The 12,300-nt window shown below is 44.8% G+C and overlaps 1 protein-coding gene across 3 annotated transcripts in view; it reads left to right on the top strand.

Annotated features, from left to right (window-relative positions):
* The window catches only part of LOC143283895 (uncharacterized), a 126,828-nt gene that overhangs the window by 87,269 nt on the left and 27,259 nt on the right, over window positions 1-12,300 (top strand). The window lies entirely within an intron of this gene.

The following is a 12,300-nucleotide window of genomic DNA, read 5'->3' as shown; positions in this document are numbered from 1 at the left end:
CTGCTGTCTGACTCTCTCTCCCCTCTCCTGATCCCTCATTTAGTCTTATCCTGCTTCAAGCATGTTTTGGCAACAGCTGAGAGGAACAACTTCCTGTTCCCCTCCCTGCCTTTGTTGTCCCAGGTCTTCTGGCTTCTTCCTGCTCCACCACTTGTCAGTCCATCTCTTTCTCTTTCTTCTTCTTTGTCTGTCTTCATGTTTGTCTGTCTGTCTTCACGGCTCCAGCTTCAGTGGAAGAAAAATGTTTCTGACCCGGTCATAATGTGCTGCTGAAATCATGTTTTCTGAGGCCAGTTTTCTAATTCCTCCTCCTCCTCCTTCTTCACTAGCAGTCTCTTTCTGCCTGTTCATCTGTCACCTGATCTGCCTTCATGTCCATCAGCCCTCTTCTTCACAGGCCCCATCTTCAGTGAAAGAACTCTGTGTCAGCCCATGTCCAAAGGTGCTGTTAAAGTCATTTGTTGAGGGAGGATGGTTTATCATGTCCAAAGGTGCTTTAAAGTCATTTGTTGAGGGAGGATGGTTTATCATGTCCAAAGGTGCTTTAAAGTCATTTTTTGAGGGAGGATGGTTTATCATGTCCAAAGGTGCTGTTAAAGTCATTTGTTGAGGAAGGATGGTTTACCATGTCCAAAGTCATTTGTTGAGGGAGGATGGTTTATCATCAGCCAGCATCCTGCCAGGAAGTTGGTTTGATTGTGGGATTTTACTTGGAATCCATATTGTTCTCTCTGTCTGTTAGTCTATGCAAATACAGGTGTGAGATACAAGCTTGCAGTATGTTCTGTCTTCATTCTTCCTTCTCCCCATTGTTTCTTTCTCCATAAACCCACACATGTTCACACACGCACACACATAAAACTTGATGCGCTGAAGATAAAGTATAGTAAAAATGTTACATGCATCTGTGGTAAGCAGTTCAGCTTGCATAATTGTTTGTTTCACTGCCAGCAGTTACGTACCTTCTTGCCCAAGTATTTCAAAGAGAATAATAATTCTGCAGATGATTTTTGTAAAGTTATTTCTGACGAGGTTCTTATGGTCGAACTTTCACAGGCATTACTTCATAGCCCTATTTCTACATTCCTTTAATGCACTTCAGAATTGTGTTAATGGTTTCTGATTATTATCATTATTATTATTGAATTGTTACTGTCAAATGTAATTGCATGTTAGTTATACATTTTACGGTAATTTTCTAGTTGACCTTTTTTCTCTTTTCCTCTCCCCATGCCCCCCCCCCCCCCCCCTTTTTTTTTTAACATTTAATATCACTGATAGTGAAGAAAAGACGCTAAACTAAAGAACGAATACACATGAGGGCATGCCTGACTGACAAGCTTAATAAGCACTGTGTGTGTGTGTGTGCGCGCGCGCGCACGCATCTTCACATTCATAAGGTATGTGAATACTTATAATACTTAGGCATCAGGTATGCATGCATTTGAACTCCAAATCTCTCCAAATCTCTCTTCTTCCTCCATCTGATCTAGCTGAGCATTGCAGCCAGCTAAGGAGCAATGCAGCACATGAGCCAGGTATCTGGGAGGAGTGAGGCTGACTATATTCCTCTTCCAGGCTTCTATCTTATCTGGGAGGAGTGAAGCTGACTATATTCCTCTTCCAGGCTTCTATCTTATCTGGGAGGAGTGAGGCTGACTATATTCCTCTTCCAGGCTTCTATCTTATCTGGAAGGAGTGAGGCTGACTATATTCTTCTTACAAGCTTTTATCTTATCTGGGAGGAGTGAGGCTGACTATATTCCTCTTCCAAGCTTCTATCTTACCTGGGAGGAGTGAGGGTGACTATATTCCTCTTCCAGGTTATCTTGTCTGAGAGGCTGACTATATTCCTCTTCCAGGCTTCTATCTTATCTGGGAGGAGTGAGGCTGACTATATTCCTCTTTCAGACTTCTAGCTTACCTGGGAGGAGTGAGGCTGACTATATTCCTCTTCCAGGATTCAATCTTATCTGGAAGGAGTGAGGCTGACTGTATTCCTCTTCCAGACTTCTGTCTTATCTGGGAGGAGTGAGGCTGACTATATTCCTCTTCCAGGATTCTATCTTACCTGGGAGGAGTGAGGCTGACTATATTACTCTTCCAGACTTCTATCTTACATGTGAGGAGTGAGGCTGACTATATTCCTCTTCCAGGATTCTATCTTATCTGGGAGGAGTGAGGCTGACTATATTCCTCTTCCAGGATTCTATCTTACCTGGGAGGAGTGAGGCTGACTATATTACTCTTCCAGACTTCTATCTTACATGTGAGGAGTGAGGCTGACTATATTCCTCTTCCAGGATTCTATCTTACCTTGGAGGAGTGAGGCTGACTATATTCCTCTTCCAGGATTCTATCTTATCTGGGCTAGGGAATGGCTAGTACTGTCGTAGTACAGAGACACTAGTATCTGGATTATGCATCAGTGTCAGCAGGGGAGAGAGAGAGAGAGAGGGGGGGGGGGGGAAGAACCTTTCTGTTCTTGGTCACTATTCTCATCATTTCTGTTCTGTGATTCCTTATCACTGTTCTCATCATGTCTGTTCTGTGATTCCTTATCACTGTTCTCATCATGTCTGTTCTGTGATTCCTTATCACTGTTCTCATCGTGTCTGTTCTGTAATTCCTTATCACTGTTCTCATCATGTCTGTTACGTAATTCCTTATCACTGTTCTCATCATGTCTGTTCTGTGATTCCTTATCACTGTTCTCATCATGTCTGTTCTGTGATTCCTTATCACTGTTCTCATCGTGTCTGTTCTGTAATTCCTTATCACTGCATTCATGTCTGTTTTATAATTCCTTAATTATCACTGTTCTCATCATGTCTGTTCTGTGATTCCCTTTGCTGTCTTTGCCCTTTCACCTTTGTTCAGCAGGTCTCCATGCATCACACAAGTTGAATAATGAAGCGAGATTGAAGATAGGCATGTCTGTTATTACATTTCTGTCATCAACATTGCATGCACATCCCAGTGTTTGGGTGAGTGCCAAGGCTCTCTCTCTCTCTCTCTCTCTCTCTCTCTCTCTCTCTCACTCACACACACACACACACACATATATAAAAACGCATGCACGCAGTATATGAATCTTTGTTGGTAAGTGAACTTAGAATTGTCACATTCAAGCACATAATTATGAATCAACTTAATGAACAGGAAAATAAAGAGAGAGACAAGACGGGACAAGACAAAATCTTTATTACCAAGGGTAATCGATAATCAAGTAACATGCTTTTTTTCCCCCATCCAAGCTGAAGAAGCCAAAATGAGTACAAGGAAGAAGAAGAAAAATCAAAATAAAATCAAAATACGTCTGTATTTTCCTATTATCCCACCATTTTTTACCATTCCATCCAAAGCAAAATATGAGAAAATAGCAATGAAGGAGAGTGGGGGGCGGGGTGGGGGGGGGGGGGACTAGTCAAGACGCTGGCAGCAGGGAGTGATCCAACCAAGTGGGGCAGGTGCGGGTGAATGAGAGGTAAAGAAGGCTGGGAGCCAACACAGTTGAGCTCAGTTATTTTGACTACCCCTAACCACCACCACCACCACCCTCCCGTTCTGCTGTCACATGCCTCGTGTGTTGATGGATTTTTGGTGGTGTTTGCCCGACTTTTGTCTGCGTGCGTGTGAGTGTGTGTGTGAGTGTGTGTGTGTGTGTGCTTTGTCTACCATATTCTTGTTTTTCCCAGTGTCTTTTGGCCTGTCTCTTGTGCGCTTAGAATGGGAGACAGCTTTCCATTCTCATGCATCCGCAGAACAGAAACGACTCTGTGTGTGTGTTTGTGTGTGTGTGTGTTCTCTCCATCTCTCTCTCTCTCTGTCCTGTAGCCTATCCCCATCCCCACCACTCTCGTCATCCATTTACATCAGCGCTCCTGAGCAATGAACTAAAACTGACCTACATTCAGACAGACCGTTCTCATACCTGCGCATTTGTCACCATATTACAGCTAGCAGTTAATTGTTCATTTAACATCACTAATGGGAATGATACCCACACTACGAGTGAGCAAGGTCTTGACCACAGTCGGTGGTAACTAAATGTCAGCAACCATGTTGTGGCTAACAGTACAGTTATATGCATAGACAGTATTACACATTTTGTTATTGATTCATGAAATCTGTGCACATGCATACACACTCATGTGCACACAAACACACACACACACACACACACACACACACACACACACACACACACACACACACACACACACACACAAATCAGTTTAGCTACAGTCTAGAACACAGGCATTCAGTTGTCAGAGCATTTCTCCACCAGGACAGGGCTCACACAGAACGTTTCTCCACTGGGACAGGGCTCACACACATCACTATTAACACAGAGATGGATGATAACTAGCATTAGATACAGCACATGAAGGAAGCTTTGGGGTCTAGTGGCTATCAGGACAGGTTGTTTAAACATCACCCTTCCAGAACTGCACTGGGAACTTGAAGAAGAGGGGAAAACCCCAGAAATAGTGAGGTCTGCGTGAAAGGCTGCTTGAGAAAACTTGCTTAAGTGAAACAGCACTGTTACCATAGAAACCTCATGGTGTCGCTGATCACATCCATGAAATGAAACAGCACTGTGTACCATAAAAACCTCATGGTGTCGCTAATCACATCCATGAAATGAAACAGCAATGTGTACCTTACATCTCATGGTGTTGCTGATACATCCGTGAAATGAAATAGTACTCTGTGCCTTAAACCTCATGGTGTCGCTGATCACATCCATGAAATGAAACAGCAATGTGTACCTTAAACCTCATGGTGTCACTGATCACATCCGTGAAATGAAACAGCACTGTACCATAAAAACCTCATGGTGTCACTGATCACATCCATGAAATGAAACAGCAATGTGTACCTTAAACCTCATGGTGTCACTGATCACATCCGTGAAATGAAACAGCAGTGTGTACCATAAAAACCTCATGGTGTCGCTGATCACATCCGTGAAATGAAACAGCACTGTGTACCATAAAAACCTCATGGTGTTGCTGATCACAGCTACATCCCCCAAAAAGGTTACATTTGATGTCAACAAACAGTGAACAGTGGTGTGTATTTTGATCTGTGACCTGTTACCATACTTGACAGCATGCCAGCTGCAGAAGAGTCAGATCTTTGGGAACTGCAGCTAGCATGGGTTGGGGACTTCTTGCATGTGATTGAGACTGAACCCACTTTCATTACCCCACTCCTTCCCAACAAGAGGAAAGTCATCAATGTAACACCCCATAGTCACAGCTACCAAGAGGAAAGTCATCAATGTAACACCCCATGGTAACAGCTACCAACAAGAGGAAAGTCATCATTGTAACATCCCATGGTCACAGCTACCAACAAGAGGAAAGTCATCATTGTAACATCCCATGGTAACAGCTACCAACAAGATGAAAGTCATCATTGTAACACCCCATGGTAACAGCTACCAACAAGAGGAAAGTCATCATTGTAACACCCCATGGTAACAGCTACCAACAAGAGGAAAGTCATCATTGTAACATAACATGGTAACAGCAAACCAAGAGGAAAGTCATCATTGTAACACCCCATGGTAACAGCTACCAACAAGAGGAAAGTCATCATTGTAACGTAACATGGTAACAGCAAACCAAGAGGAAAGTCATCATTGTAACACCCCATGGTAACAGCTACCAACAAGAGGAAAGTCATCATTGTAACATCCCATGGTCACAGCTACCAACAAGAGGAAAGTCATCATTGTAACATCCCGTGGTCACAGCTACCAACAAGAGGAAAGTCATCATTGTAACATCCCATGGTCACAGCTACCAAGAGGAAAGTCATCATTGTAACACCCCATGGTAACAGCTACCAACAAGAGGAAAATCATCATTGTAACATCCCGTGGTCACAGCTACCAAGAGGAAAGTCATCATTGTAACACCCCGTGGTAACAGCTACCAACAAGAGGAAAGTCATCATTGTAACATCCCGTGGTCACAGCTACCAACAAGAGGAAAGTCGTGTGAAAAAAGTTTGTTGACTGACAACGAAGACCCGGTCCACGCCTGTTCACGATGCTTGAATTGAAACCACCACAGTGATGGCTGGTTAAAAAAGTGAATGCATATTATATATGGTCCCCCAGGCATGAAGGAGGGACTAGCTGTATGACTCGTTGGTTCTGCCAGTGGAGCCAACCACACAACAGAAAGGAAATAGGGCTTTGAAGCATCAGTGTGTTTGGACGGGAGAAGAGAGAGAGAGCAAACTCATTACCCCACCAAGAAACGGAGCGGCCGTTTCCATGGCGGCCGTGCGTGTAAGGAGGACATTGCATTAGAGCGGTGATGACCCACTCACCTGGACTGTGCTCTGGCTGCACTGTCATTGTGCATGTCTCCACGTCTCCCCGCCACACGGCGCAGTGAACAGCCCCCCTCCCTTCACAGTGCAGCTGGTAGACCACCACCACCACCACCTCACCACAGTCACTGCTCGCTCCCTGCCAGTGGCGAAAGCTGGGTGCAGGCTGTTGCAGTGCTGTGCCAGAACCAACAGACTTGCTGCTGCTGCCATACACAGTCGTCGGGGACTGTTGTGCCAGCTTCCTTTCCACTACCACCAACACAGTGGTTTGTCTGCTGGTCGCTGCCTTCTCACCCCCTCATTGCCCGCAGATGGCTGGTGGGTTTGGAGCTGACTGCTGTGGGTGTTGGGGAATGGGTGATGATGGTAGATTCCCCCTGTAAAGTGTGCTGGGAACACACGTCACACGGGCACAACGTGCTGGGAACGGGGCTCCCAGCGCAAGTGCTGACGTTGTTGTACTGTATCCACAGTCCCCTCAGTGCTGACGTTGTTGTACTGTCTCCACTATCCCCTCAGTGCTGATACCGTTGTACTGTCTCCTCCACAATTCTCTCAGTGCTGATACCGTTGTACTGTCTCCACTATTCCCTCAGTGCTGATACCGTTGTACTGTCTCCACTATCCCCTCAGTGCTGATACCGTTGTACTGTCTCCTCCACAATTCTCTCAGTGCTGATACCGTTGTACTGTCTCCACTATTCCCTCAGTGCTGATACCGTTGTACTGTCTCCTCCACAATCCCCTCAGTGCTGATACCGTTGTACTGTCTCCTCCACTATCCCCTCAGTGCTGATACCGTTGTACTGTCTCCTCCACAATCCCCTCAGTGCTGATACCGTTGTACTGTCTCCTCCACTATCCCCTCAGTGCTGATACCGTTGTATTGTCTCCACTATCCCCTCAGTGCTGATACCGTTGTACTGTCTCCACTATCCCCTCAGTGCTGGTACCGTTGTACTGTCTCCTCCACAATCCCCTCAGTGCTGATACCGTTGTATTGTCTCCACTATCCCCTCAGTGCTGATACCGTTGTACTGTCTCCATTATCCCCTCAGTGCTAATACCGTTGTACTGTCTCCTCCACAATCCCCTCAGTGCTGATACCGTTGTATTGTCTCCACTATCCCCTCAGTGCTGATACCGTTGTACTGTCTCCACTATCCCCTCAGTGCTGATACCGTTGTACTGTCTCCATAATCCCCTCAGTGCTGATACCGTTGTACTGTCTCCACTATCCCCTCAGTGCTGATACCGTTGTACTGTCTCCATAATCCCCTCAGTGCTGATACCGTTGTACTGTCTCCATAATCCCCTCAGTGCTGATACCGTTGTACTGTCTCCATAATCCCCTCAGTGCTGATACCGTTGTACTGTCTCCACAATCCCCTCAGTGCTGATACCGTTGTACTGTCTCCTCCACAATCCCCCTCAGTGCTGATACCGTTGTATTGTCTCCACTATCCCCTCAGTGCTGATACCGTTGTACTGTCTCCACTATCCCCTCAGTGCTGATACCGTTGTACTGTCTCCATAATCCCCTCAGTGCTGATACCGTTGTACTATCTCCTCCACTATCCCCTCAGTGCTGATACCGTTGTAATGTCTCCTCCATAACCCCCTCAGTGCTGTTACCGTTGTACTGTCTCCACAATCCCCTCAGTGCTGATATCGTTGTACTGTCTCCACTATCCCCTCAGTGCTGACGTTGTTGCACTGTCTCCTCCATTATCCCCTCAGTGCTGACGTTGTTGTACTGTCTCCACTATCCCCTCAGTGCTGACGTTGTTGTACTGTCTCCTCCATTATCCCCTCAGTGCTGACGTTGTTGTACTGTCTCCACTATCCCCTCAGTGCTGACGTTGTTGTACTGTCTCCACTATCCCCTCAGTGCTGACGTTGTTGTACTGTCTCCTCCATAATCCCCTCAGTAGCCTGGCACCTGACCCATTCTTGCTCTATCCCCCACACAATAACAACTGGCATCTCCGTTATACTTCAGTCTGAGCAGGCTGCTTCCGCGCTGGCTGCTGAGCTTTCTGCTACACACCCATCCCCCTTCCTCTCTCGCTGTTTTGAAGCACCCTTCCTTCTCTTTCCTGTCTTACTTTTCCCCTCCACCCCTCTCTCCATCCTTCCTTCTGTCCAAGCTCCACAATAAGCATTAATGTTGGTCGAAAACCCCCTGCATAAACTATTTGAACTCTCCCGTTCGTATTGATCGTGGGGCTGAGTTCAGCGCGGGTGATCTGGCAGCGGGCGATGCTATGTTGCAGCCTGGAGGGGTGGTTGGTTGTTCCTTCTTCGCTTACAGGTTCAGAGTGTGTTGTGTTGGTGCAGACATTCACCCCAACTTGCAGTTGTGACACACACGCGCGCGCGCGTGCACACACACACACACACACACACACACACACACACACACGGTGTTGCACAGCGACAAAAAAAAAAAAGTACAAAACTTATCACGGTGTGAAAAAGAGCTTTTTTTCCGCAATGAATCGTTTCCTTGCCACTGAAACGAAAGGTAGAATGAAAGAAACATTGAATAAACCAATATGGTAAATGAGATAGAAACATCGAATGAAGCAACGAGATAAAGGATAGAAACATCGAATAAAGCAACGAGATAAAGGAAAAAAAACATTAAATATAGCAACGAGGTGAAGGATAGAAACATCGAATAAAGCAACGAGATAAAGGACAGAAACATCGAATAAAGCAACGAGATAAAGGAAATAAACATTGCATAAAAGCAACGAGATAAAGGGGAAAAAAAACATTGAACGAAAGCAACAAGATAAAAGAACAAATAGATAAACCAAAACGAAACAGACTTCTTTGGACAATAATGTTAATCTGTCCCAGTCTATTCGTTTTTTTCCCCTGCATTAATCACTCAGTTACTCAACACAAGCGCATCTCACCTTTCCAGACCCTTCTTCTACCTCCCACTCGCGCGCGTGTGCGCGCACACACACACATGGTTGTATATATATATATATACACATACATACATACAGACAGACAGACACATTATGTATGTGTGTGTGTGCATGTGCACAGTTGCCACTTGAGAGAGATAGAGATAGAGATCATTAGTTTATGCCAGTTACATCGCAAGTGGAAGATGTCAATCGACCCTGCTGTAGCAAAGTGCAGTTTCTATTTGTTTTATTTTCTAATCTTTTTTTTATGTGGCCGTCAGTGCAAAGTGGCCCAGTGACATGGCTCACTGTTGGTTTCCACGGACCCTGGTGGTCTTCTTTCCTGTGTTGCATCACCCCCTTCCTGCCTTGTTACATGGCCACCCAATTAGCTGACTCGTGGAGGGGTGTTCGAAGACCGGCTAGAGCTCTGTTCAAGCTGTAACGTGATGGATTGTGAGCACGATCTCGATGATTGTGAGCGTGTAAATTCTTCCTCCTCTGAAGTCGTGACGTCAGCATACGATGGCTGCTGCCTGGTAACTGTTGTCAGCAGTTGTGTGACAGGGTTGCCGGCTGTTGTGAACAATACAGAGAGAGTAGCCAGTTGAGATATGGTTCTGTATACACATTGAGTGCACAATTGTACACATGATATACACAGGCACGTGCAGATACATGTATGCACACTCGGGCAAATGTGTGTGCATGCATGCACTAATGTGTACACTCACCATAAATACACATACCCATGCACTGACAAACGCATGTGCACGCTCACAGTCACACAACTGAATTGTATTGAATCTCGTACTTTGTATTCGAAGACATTACCTCGTTTTTCTTGTTGACAATTAAAAGGAAAGAAATACAAAATCTGGACAGAACACATCCAGTAATACTAATTACACACTTGACGTGTTTACTGCATATAGGTATTCTAAAGTGGACACTGAATCAACTGGAATGAACATAAAAGAAAAATTGAATTGATGTTTCTTTCAGCTCACTGAAGGCTTGACTGGTTCATGCAGATCTAGAGAGCAACCATCTACCATGTGTTGCTTTGTGCTTGAAGGGATAGCAAAGTCTCCTTTACCGCCAAAATAAAAGAATAACTGAGATATAATAAAACACACAAAAAACATGATTTAAACAGCATTATCACGTCCACTACAATCACATCTATTTATCGTAGGAAGAAGAAGAAAACGTTAACATTGCTTTAAGTATTAGATTCAGTCAAATGACGTCAGATGTGCCCCAGCAGTGCGTATCAGTCTGCTTGCTTCCAAACCAAATGTGCATGGTTCAATCCTGCTCGCATACCCCCTTTTTTTTTTCTTCTTCTTATTTTTTAAATATCTTTTTTTGTCTCCTCATGAATCCTTGATAAATCGTGAAGCACAAGTGAGTCTTAAAGGCTTTGTCTCTTGTCTTTGATATGTGTTGTAATGTAACTTTGTAAATGTTTGTTTGGGTTTAGTGTTGTTGTCAAGGTGATCACCACCACCACCCTGACCTTGTTGTCATGTTTGTGTGGATTTAGTGTGGTTGGTTATCAAGGTGATCAACACCACCACCCTCCCCTTGTTGTCATGTTTGTGTGGGTTTAGTGTGGTTGGTTGTCAAGATGATCACCACCACCACCCTGACCTTGGTGTTGTCATGTTTGTGTGGGTTTAGTGTGGTTGTCAAGGTGATCACCACCACCACTCTGGCCTTGTTGTCATGTGTGTGTGGGTTTAGTGTGGTTGTCAAGGTGATCACCACCACCACTCTGGGCTTGTTGTCATGTTTGTGTGGGTTTAGTGTGGTTGTCAAGGTGATCACCACCACCACTCTGGCCTTGTAGTTGTCATGTTTGTGTGGGTTTTACCGGTTTAGTGTGGTTGTCAAGGTGATCACCACCACCACTCTGACCTTGTAGTTGTCATGTTTGTGTGGGTTTAGTGTGGTTGTCAAGGTGATCACCACCACCACTCTGACCTTGTAGTTGTCATGTTTGTGTGGGTTTAGTGTGGTTGTCAAGACGATCACCACCACCACCCTGACCTTGTTGCCAGTATGAACACTCAGAAGTGGTGGTGCCTCTCCCTCCCCCATCACCCACTACCCCCCCACCCCCACCCCCACACCCCCTCTCCAGGGAATTCTTCAGGGAGGGTGTGCAGTGGTGAAGGACTGATCAATGGCATTACGGGGCGCAGGAAGGTCAGTACAGACATCGCCTGTCAGGGAGGCATGGAACAGAAGTACTTGTACATGTTGGACTTTCCGCTTTTCCTTAGGGGTTCGCAAAAAGGAGAACTCTGCTATGTGTGCACAGGTGAGAGGGAGGGAGAAGTGTATCAGAACTAGAAGTGTACCAGATAAAGTTATAAATGCTTGAATGTGTGTGTGTAAGAGAGAGAAGTGTACCAGAACTAGAAATGTACCAAATAAAGTTATAAATGATTGAAGGTGTGTGTGAGAGAGGGGGGGGGGGGGAGAGAGAGAGAGAGAAGTGTACCAAATAAAGTTATAAATGATTGTGTTTGTGTGTGTGAGGGAGAGAGAATTGTTACCAGAACTAGAAGTAGAAGTGAGCCAAATAAAGTTATAAATGATTGAATGTGTGTGTGTATGTGTGTGAGAGAGGGAGAGAGAGAGGGAGGGAGACAGGGAAGTGTATCAGAACTAGAAGTGTACCAAATAAAGTTATAAATGATTGAATGTGTGTGTATCCAAGAGGCACTGCAGAGAAGTCACTAGAAAACTAAAAGTTGATTGATTTTTGTTAAGTGGATATTGGTTTTTGGAATTAAAAAAAATATTTATTATTATTTTTTTTTTTTTTTTCTACATGATGATATACATTGAAAGGAACAGAAATGTAGTTATGCACTTGACTGCACCATTGCACTTTCACACATGCATTTTCTGTTAGAGTTAAAAGATCTTGAATGAATTAACAAAAAATGCTCAAACTATGTAAAGGGTGCAATCGAAAAAGCTAGACAGACGTTACATCATC

The sequence above is a fragment of the Babylonia areolata genome, chromosome 7 (genome assembly GCF_041734735.1).
Source record: "Babylonia areolata isolate BAREFJ2019XMU chromosome 7, ASM4173473v1, whole genome shotgun sequence".
Classification (NCBI taxonomy): Eukaryota; Metazoa; Mollusca; class Gastropoda; order Neogastropoda; family Buccinidae; genus Babylonia; species Babylonia areolata.
Note: the sequence above shows the minus strand (reverse complement) of the source record. Positions and strands in the feature narration are given on the sequence as shown.